The 8,064-nt window shown below is 40.8% G+C and overlaps 1 long non-coding RNA gene across 2 annotated transcripts; it reads left to right on the forward strand.

Moving 5' to 3' along the window:
* The first annotated feature begins 5,762 nt into the window (after nt 1-5,762).
* Nucleotides 5,763-7,564, forward strand: LOC111770159 (uncharacterized). Of its 2 annotated transcripts, none has more exons than XR_002803211.2 (3): nt 5,763-6,227; nt 6,882-6,981; nt 7,087-7,564. It is a non-coding gene; the product is annotated as an uncharacterized lncRNA (long non-coding RNA). The 2 variants fall into 2 exon arrangements; XR_002803212.2 differs by having other exon boundaries at nt 5,836-6,227; nt 7,082-7,564.
* Nucleotides 7,565-8,064: the final 500 nt, after the last annotated feature.

Raw genomic sequence — 8,064 nt, forward strand, 5'->3', positions numbered from 1 at the left:
CAATATATTAGGGTATGTCCTTTGTTTATCTGTTCTTCCATCTTTATTGTCTGAGATGTTGTGAATGGGGGTCTCTAAGTTTCAGAATAAACATACACAAACACTATGAAAATTCCACAGCTTGTAAGTCCCGGGAAATGATCATTTAACACCGCCCCCCCATACAAATTCTAAATACGGGTCAAATTCCATTTTAAAACAGTCTAAGAAACTGCCCCCAATTCCTCCTCTCCTCCTCTTCTTCTTTATTGACTTCTCTGAAATAAATGGATCATCATGTAGGCTTTGAAATTTAAGCAATTTATTGTAATGGGACTTAGTTGTCATGTTAGCTAAGAAGAAATCTCCGTAAAAGGACTGCTTCACAGAGATGGACTCAGACTTTAACAGCACAAAGAAATGCTTTTCAGTGTTCCTTCTTTGGAAGTTTATCTCTTGCTCTGTATACACAATCATAATCAGCCTGTTTTATGATGGCTGGTAACCGACCCAGGCTACAGAAACAATTATTGTAACCATGTCAACCTGTCAGGCTCCACTTGCAAATACACGCACACACACACACACACACACACACACACGTGCACGCGCGCGGGGGCGCTTTGAAGCTGGGAATCTTCACTTTGCAGGTTGTAAAACTCTGAATTACTTATTTAAAGGGAGAAATATGATTTTGCGATTGTAAAGACTAATGAAATTTTACATGGTTGATGATTTCATTTGTTACCCCAATGTTTAACAACCTTTTTAAACTGCTTCTTAGAAGGGGTAGATTCATTCAAACTCTCATCCTCTGAAAATTACAATAAGCCACTTTGGTGAACATAGTCTTCTATATAATCATTAAGCTTCTCTATAACGCGTATATTTGTATTTCTGTAAGATTTTTTTGTGTGAGTGTGAGCAATAAAGTTAGAACAGTTTCAGGGGAGTTAAGTACACAGAAATTAATCCATTCCAGGCAATAAATCAGAAAGTCCTTTTTGATTCTTAATTAGAACACTAAGTCCCAGAACTTACCTTAGCCTGTAGAGACCCTTTATGAGAATCAATTCAGTGGGGTGGAGAAAAATTCAACAATGCTTCTTCATGCCGTGGTCAATCTTAGAAAAACTAAGCTACACTTTCCAACTTTTCCCAACTTCTCTCCTTTTATGAGAAAAACAGCAAGTGCTTAGAATAATTTCCCAAGTTTTCTTCCAAAGGACAGTAGCTCTCAAATGTGGGCGAACCTCAGAATCCCTTGGAAGGCTGTTAAGACAGATTGTGGGGTGCCACCCCCAGAATTTCTGATTTAGTAATTCTGGGGTGGGGCCCAGGAATTTGCATTTCTAGCAAGTACCCAGAAAGGGAGAGAATGCTAAAGCAAATGTAGCAAAATGTTAATAATTGGTGAAGCTGAGTAACAAGTATTTGGGAGTTCTTTACCCTTAATGCAACTTTTCTCTAAGTTTGAAATTCTTTCAAAATAAAAATAAAAAAATAGCTTTCCAAAATACATAAAGAACTCATACAACTCAACAACAAAAAAACAAACAACTCAATAAAAAAATGGGCAGAGGATATGAGGAGACATTTTTTCAAAGATGATTTACAGATGGCCAACAGGCACATGAACAGATGTTCAACATCACTAATTATTAGGGAAATGCAAATCAAAACTACAATGAGATATCACCACACCCATCAGAACGGCTATTAAAAAATACAAGAAATAACAAGTGTTGAAGAGGATGTAGAGAAAAGGGACCCTCATATACTGCTGATGGGAATGCAAACTTGTGCAGCCACTATGGAAAGCAGTATGGAGATTTCTCAAAAAATCAAACAGAGAAATACCATCTTATCCAGCTATTCCACTTCTAGGTATTTATCCAAAGAACATGAAAACACTAATTTGAAAAGATATATGCACCCCTACGTTCATCACAGCGTTATTCACAATAGTCAAGACTCAGAAGCGACATAAGTGCCTATCAACGGATAAATGGAAAAGAAAGATGTGGTTTTATATATATATATATATATATATATATATATATATATATCTCACTCAGCCATAAAAAAGACAAAATCGTGCCATTTGCATCAACAAGGATGAACCTTGAGGGTATTATGCTAAGTGAAATAAGTCAGACAGAGAAAGACAAATACCATATGATTTCACTCATATGTGGAAGACAAACAAAGAAATACATAGATACAGAGAACAGATTGGTGGTTACCAGAGGAGAAGAGGATTGGGGTAGGGTGAAAGGGGTAAAGGGGCACATATATATGGTGATGGATGGCAAGTAGACTTTTGGTGGTGAACAAGATGCAACCGACACAGAAGCCAAAAGAGAGTGACGTACATCTGAAATTTACACGATGGTATAAACCAATGTTACCTCAATAGAAAAAAAAATTATAACATGAAACAAAAACTATTCAATATATGGGCAAAAACAAAAGGAAGAAAACCAGTATGAATAAAGTCTCCTTGGGCACTTGTCTTGTGTTTGAGTCATGCTCAATATTTAACAGCCAATTTACTTTCTTCTTGACTCATCATTATCAATAGTAATAATAATTATCAATAGAAGACTTGTAGAGTCTGAACACACATGGATTTCTGAAGCAGACACTTGTATAAGTGGTTAGAACCTGGGCTTTGGATCCTGACGGTCCTGATGTGATTCTTGAATCTGCCAGTTACCAGCTCTGTGAAGCTGGGAGTCATTTAACCCAAGGCTACCGCGTGGTGCTCCAGGAGGTATAATTTACACTGAAGACAAAGTGAATGATGCTCCCTGTAGCTGGGCAAGGCTGTGGCCCTGATTCAACTATTCTGAACCTCGCTTTCCATATCTGAAGAATGAGGAAAATAATCATCCCAGGGTGGTTATGGAGATTAGATGACAAAGCTTGTAAAGAGCTTAGCTCAGTTGCCTGGTCCATAATAAGTGCTCGAGAAAAGGCAGCAGTATTGAAGATGGTAAAAATGATCACTACTGGGAACCATTGATTCTCCTGAAGGAGGAATGATCTCCATGGTCCCTTCCAGTTCCAATTCTATGATCTAGAGACTGTTCCATTTAACAAAAACAACATTGACTTGTCTTTTTTATTATTATAATTTTTCTCCTAAGAGACTTTGATGAAATGTCATAATGTTAGTTATTTAACTTATGCTAAAGAGAGAAGTTTGTGATTTTCCCACTCTACAAATAAAAATAGCATTTTCTTTGAAGTGGGTCACATGCAGGACCGTTTCTTAGAGATATCAAGACCCAGAACCTCACTGATATGCCTCTGCAGGCTTTATTCCTTCTAGGTAATAGTGCATTGGGAATTTTTAGGAAATAAACATTTAGTTAGTTATTTACCTGAAGAGCAAATAGGTTGTTGTTGGAAAAAGCCATGCTAGGCAGCAAACCCAATTGCCCAGATGAAAATAAAATCAGAGAAGAAGTTAGTAGACAAGAGAATGAAGTTCAGGATGAGGGTTGGGAAGAAGAGTCCAGAACTCCATCTTTGAGTGACAGATGTACACTAGCATTATATTTCCAGCCCAAAAGACCCCTGAGAGGAGACTAGATTGCCGTCAGGGAACTACGTTGCCTAGACTCATCAAAAAGGTTTTAGAGGCCTCAGGGAAGAGACAGTTTTCTACTGGAGAAGAAAAGGAGGAGAAATCAGAACTGTTCTGGTCCCAGCTACACCTCCGGGTATCTCTGAGGACTTGGTAAATCACTTAACCCTCTCATCTCATTTATAAAATGAAGGCGCTGGATTATAGCAGGGGTTTCTCAAATTATTTTTAAGCCATGAAGTCCTTTGTTGAAATGAGTTTTATGGGAATCCTGATGAAAATCAGATAAATGTAGAGGTGCTCTGGGGAAATTGGGTAGGTGAGTCCAGAGGTGACTATGCTCACCTCTTACCTCTGGTAGCAGTGGAAGGAAATTGGAGAGAATGCAGGGATTCCTCAAAACAGATTGAAAACCTGTGAACTGAATGAGGTGCCTTCCAACTCCACTTCACCTCCTAGCTTTGATCTATTTCCTCAGAGGAATGACCATATTTGACACATAATTACGTAAAGCTTTCATCCTCAAACTCCTTCATGGTTTCCTTTATCTTCTGACAGTTCCACATGGAAGCCATTATCTAGCTAGCTCTGTTCATGGGCAAATTGTAAATCTATTTGCCCAAGGCTTTTGAGAAAGATGATGTCAGGGCCAAGATTTAAAGGCAGCAAGCCTTGCCTCCGGTTCACAGACAGAAATAAGAGACTAGTTTTAATGCTTGTTCCAACTGTGGGTACTGTAATTCATGCTGATTTTACTTAATTCACAGTTTTCCATTCAATCCTAACCTTCCAAATAACTGGGTTTCTAGCACCAGTTGCCATGTATGGTGAATCAGTCATGAAAAACTTCATACAATTCTATTTATTAGCTGTTGAGAAGTTACTGAAAAGCTTAGAGGGAAAGCAGATGGCTTAAAAAAATATTCTTTCCTGGTGAATTTGGGGTATTTTCCTATGAGAAATTACAGATCATTGTTTTCTGTTACACCTTTAGTCAGACAGATGGCACAAGACGGAGAACAAGAATTCCAGAGAGTTTCCATGGTAATTGCTGGAGAGTCTTGGCCTGTTTGTAATGATGTGTAGTGCAGTATCTAGGGCAAAGGTGGAATTGCTCGGTCTGTAACACCCACTCATCTTAAGCTATTCAGATGGCAGGTGTTGAGAACCCATTGTCTAAAACGCAATCTCTTAGTTATTGTGGGGAGGAATGTCAAAGACAACTACTAATTGGCTTTTCTTTTTAGAAGTTTACAGTATTGAGTGAAATACATGTGAACCCTCATTGCAAATTTACTAATTTTCAAATGGTGAAACTCACGTGACCTGAAGTAGAAAAAGAGCGGAGGGGCTAAGATGATACTGTTATCCAGCTCTATGACCTTGGGCACACAACCTAATCTCTCTGAGCCATCGGTTTCCTCATCTGTAAAATAGAGGATGCTGTATCCACCTGTTGGGGCCACCTCGCAGAGATAAGATGGACTCCTGCCTGCAAATTTGGTTTGAATGTTAAGACTGATGATGCCACACAGACACCAAGAAGGCTTGAAAAGGCTTATAACTCATAGAATGAGGCTTTCTGGGAGAGAGCAAGGTGGGTTCCCAAGCAGGTCCAAGGATGGCTCAGGGTTTCAGGGAAAGGAGACTGGATTTGGGGTTTATGGTAGTGAGGGGCTGGGATGGGGGTGCCCCCTTCCAGCTGGGGTTTCTATGGTTTGAACTTCCCACCGGTGCCAAAGGAGGGAACACCTGGGCTTTTTTATAAGCTTGTGGGGCAGAAGGACAAGAGGCCTGGTAGGGCTTGAAAGGTGTCAGAAGCTACGCATCAGACCTGTGGTCAGATTCTCTATTTACTAGTGTAGAGGGTTGTTGTGAGAGTTAAATGAGATTGCCCCCAAACAGCCTTTAACACAGGGGCCAGCAAACAGTAAATACTCAGTAAATGTTACCTTTTGAAATAAACTTTGTTTCTTAAAACAATCACTTTTTAAAACTCACCCCAAAAATGCAAGAAACACCACCTGCTTTTTCCTTGTTCCCGTTCTTTATACTAGATGCATTTTTAAAAGACTTCAACTTAATCTCTACGTGTGAAGAAACAATTACCAGCAGTCCTCCAGCAACAAAAAGGCTGTGTTCTAAGCATTCTGTTTTAAATCGATTGTCACTTGGAACGCATTTTTCCATGGAAACAGTGTTATAAATAGAGTGAGGTTCCCAGAGGGATGCTCAAATTCTTCCTAAACTGTCATATAGCTGAAACAGTCCTGGATAGAACAGGGAACTCTGAATCCTAGAACAGTACTCGGGCCTCTTGGAATCCCGAGCTCTTTCAGCTCAGGGCAACCCTGGGTGAGGCTGGACCCAAGACTTTTGGAAACCTTGGTGAGGAGGAGCTGGCTGAATTGGAGCTCAATGGAGCATGGTGTGGCTGATGGGGGCCATATGCAATTATGACTGTACTTCCAGACAACCTCTACGTCAGACCCCAATGGAATTGTCTTGTTGGGCTTTGGGGGCTGTCCCTCATCTCTGTGGGTAGGGTAATACTTGCCCTGAAGGGAAGAGATGCTTCAACTCTCAGCCATCCTAAGGAGGAGCCAATCCAGGAGCAGGACACGAGCACTCCAGTGGTGGACCCTAGCCTAGGGTGAAGAAAAACATGGTCCTTTTTCTCTGGAGCTGATTCTGAGTTGTGGGGAGGCTTCAAGTGGGTGGTTGGGCAGAACTATCTCTGGGCACATGAACAGGCCAGAACCAAGTAGTGAGCCAGCTCAGGAATCAACCCTAAAATGAGTGTGAGCGTGTGCCAGAGAGAGAAGGTATGCTCTGCATTCTCTCTCACCCATATCTCCAAGTGTAATGGATGGCTTGGTTCTTCAGGCCTGTAGGGAAATATGAAGGTGAGACCAGGTAGAAGAGATATCAGCATCAACGTAAAGGAAGATGATGTGGGGGTAGAAGATGGCGACCTTCGGAAGGGAAGAACAGTCTGGGGACCACTGAGCAGGCAAAGGACAGCTCGCACAGATTTGCAGAAGAGAGTGACATCAGTCCATTACATAGCACCTGCTATATGTCAGAGACTGTTCTAAGCACTTTGTCTTTATTAACACATTCAAACCTCCTAATCACCCTATAATGCACTATTATCTCATTTTACAGATGGGCAAACTGAGGCATCGGGAGGTTAAATAACTTGCTCAGTATCAGACAGCTAATAAGTGGCAGTGCCAGAAACTGAACTAGGCAGCTTGGCTCCCGAGGCTGGGCCCTTAACCACTGTTCTTTACTCTCCCTCCAGAGCAGCACTCACCAGGCGCAGCCCGAGAAATATGTGGAAAGGTGTGCACGACAAAAGGCCAGATCTCCTGATAGGAAGCAGGATGGAGGCTGGCACAACTGTGAGTGCAAGTGGCTTTATGCTCTGGCGTGGTCTAGGATGGACATGCTACTCATCTGTATGCCTGTTCACATTCTGAATTCATTTGTCTCTTCTTTCAGTACAGATGCATCAGATATTGATGGATGCCAGAGATCTGTTTACAGATAAGCAAGATTTGGTACCTGCCCTCAAAATAATCCTGAGCAGTCTTTGTATGCCTTTCCTTTTGTGTCCTTTCAGATCCTTATACCTCAAATATCATGGAGTATGCTCTTTACTTTCTATGTTGAGAACTTAATTGTTGCTTTGACTACCAAATAGCTCACACCCGAGAGCCCTGGTAAGCTTCATTTCAGCCTCCAGGCCAACATCCCATACCAGCTTTCACCCTCCAAAATGACATGGCGGGTTGTTGAAAGTTAATTCCTCCTGGAACTCTGTGATAACACTAAAATATGTCCCAGAAGCTCTTTTAAAGGTTCACTTCTACGCATAGATTTCACTATGTATTTACAGACACTTGCGTGTTTTCGAAGACGTCATTACAGTTTTCCCTCCTCATAATTATGCCCCATGTGAATAAAATATGTGCTCTGAAAGTCTCTGGACTTCTTGCTAAGCTTTGTACTTGGTAAATGATTATTCAAGCAGTCTCCATAATTTGACTACTGTTCTCAATTTCCCGTGGGTATGAGGAGGAGAGGTGGCTGGGGAAGAGTGTTAAAAATAAAGCAATAGAGTAATAAACACAATTCTAATATTAAAAATGAAAAAAATGCGTGCTAATGACCATAAATCACAGTAAGATTTCCCCCAAACTCCGCAATTTTACGGACCAATGTGAAACTAGGTATAGCTTTTACCAATGAATCTATGTTTAAAAGTTAGATTGACCCTCATTGTCATTGCATTACCAGCCTGCTTTCCTCAGGTGACACACAAGAACCAAGAACCAAATGACCATCTTCTCTAAACGTCACACATTTGCTTAATAATAACGCTCTCTAGCATTTGTATAGTGCTTACTGTGTCCCAGTTACCACTTTATGCCCTCGACACAGGGTAGCACATTTAACCCTCACAACAACCTTGGGAGCTAAGT

Source organism: Equus caballus, chromosome 23 (assembly GCF_041296265.1).
Source record: "Equus caballus isolate H_3958 breed thoroughbred chromosome 23, TB-T2T, whole genome shotgun sequence".
NCBI classification, from domain to species: Eukaryota; Metazoa; Chordata; class Mammalia; order Perissodactyla; family Equidae; genus Equus; species Equus caballus.